The sequence below is a fragment of the Dipodomys ordii genome, unplaced genomic scaffold (assembly GCF_000151885.1).
Source record: "Dipodomys ordii isolate 6190 unplaced genomic scaffold, Dord_2.0 Scaffold243, whole genome shotgun sequence".
Classification (NCBI taxonomy): domain Eukaryota; kingdom Metazoa; phylum Chordata; class Mammalia; order Rodentia; family Heteromyidae; genus Dipodomys; species Dipodomys ordii.
The window spans coordinates 711,363-712,824 of record NW_012267459.1 but is presented as its reverse complement, the minus strand read 5'-3'; the positions used below and the strand labels follow the sequence as shown (position 1 = coordinate 712,824).

Here is a 1,462-nt window from a genome sequence, read left to right as displayed (position 1 = left end):
CCCCACAACTGGACCCCCCCCCAAAAAAAAAGAATGCAGAGATGAAGCCGGGCGCTGGTGGCTCATGCCTGTAATCCTAGCTACTCAGGAGGCTGAGATCTCAGGATCTCGGTTCAAAGCCAGCCCAGGCAGGAAAGACCATGAGACTCCTATCTCCAATAAACCACCAGAAAACCAGAAGTAGCGCTGTAGCTCAAGTGGTAGAGCGCTCGCCTTGAGCCGAAGAGCTGAGGGACAGCGCCCAGGCCCAGAGTTCAAGCCCCACGACCAACAACAACAAAAAAAAGAATGCAGAGATGAGCTGGGAGCAAGTGGCTCATGCCTGTAATCCTGGCTACTCAGGAGACAGCCCAGGCAGTAAAGTCAGTGTGACTCTTATCTCCAATTAACTACCCCCACCACCCAAAACAGAAGTGGAGCTGTGGCTTGTTGGTAGAATGCTTGCATGAAGCCCTGAGTTCAATTCCTTGGTATCACATAAACAAAAAAATAAAATTGATAAAAATTAAACTATTGAGCTGGGAAGTTGACTCAGGGGTAGAGTGCTTGCCTTGCATGCATAAGGCCCTGGGTTTTATTCCACCGTACTACATAAGCAGAAAAAAGCTAGAAGTGGCACTGTGGTTCAAGTGGTAGGGTGCTAGCCCTGATCTGAAGAGCTGAGGGACAGTACCCAGGCCTAGAGTTCAGCCCCCACGACCAACAACAACAACAAAAAAAATTAAACTATTATTAAACAAATTATAAAGCTGTGTTCTAAACATACAGAGTTGTCTTACCAATTGAAAAATCATTCTGTGTGAGTACCTAACAGATTTAAGAAGAAAAATCATGTGTTCTTATCAATCAGCACAAAGCATTTGACCAACTTCAATATGCATTCGTTATAAAACCTCATAGAAAGAGTGGGACAGAAAGGAAGAGTTACCTTGGTATAGAGCATTACCTTAACCAGTTGTTCATCATTATCACAACACATCTAAGATAATCAAATCACAAAAGAGAAGAAATGTATTTCAGTTCACAATTTTGAGGATTCCAGTACATGATCAGTTAGTCTCATGATTTTAGGCCAGTGGTATGGCAGTTTTTATGCAAAATTAAGTATGCACCCATTATTGGACTCATAATTGCACCCCTATAGATTTACCCCATTGAAATGAAAATGCATGCTCACCACAAGCCTTATCCAAATGTTTATCTCAGAGCCATATATTCTCTTGTGAGTGAATGGTATAATCAACTGGCAAGGTCTTTTTATATATTGATCTTTTATACAACCACTTTACTAAGCTCTCATTACATTATTTAAGTCAAATGTATAGGATTTTTCAGGTAGTCAGTTCTTTTCCAAAAAGTCTCAAAAATGGGGCTAGGAAGGTGGCTCAGTGGTAGAGTGCTTGCCTTGCATGCATGAGGCCCTGGGTTCGATTCCTCAGCACCACATAAGCAAAAAGAAAAA

General features: G+C 42.1%; 1 protein-coding gene across 1 annotated transcript in view; it reads left to right on the top strand.

Moving 5' to 3' along the window:
• Positions 1 to 1,462, top strand: part of LOC106000805 (phospholipid-transporting ATPase IB-like) — a 114,237-nt gene that overhangs the window by 29,566 nt on the left and 83,209 nt on the right. The window lies entirely within an intron of this gene.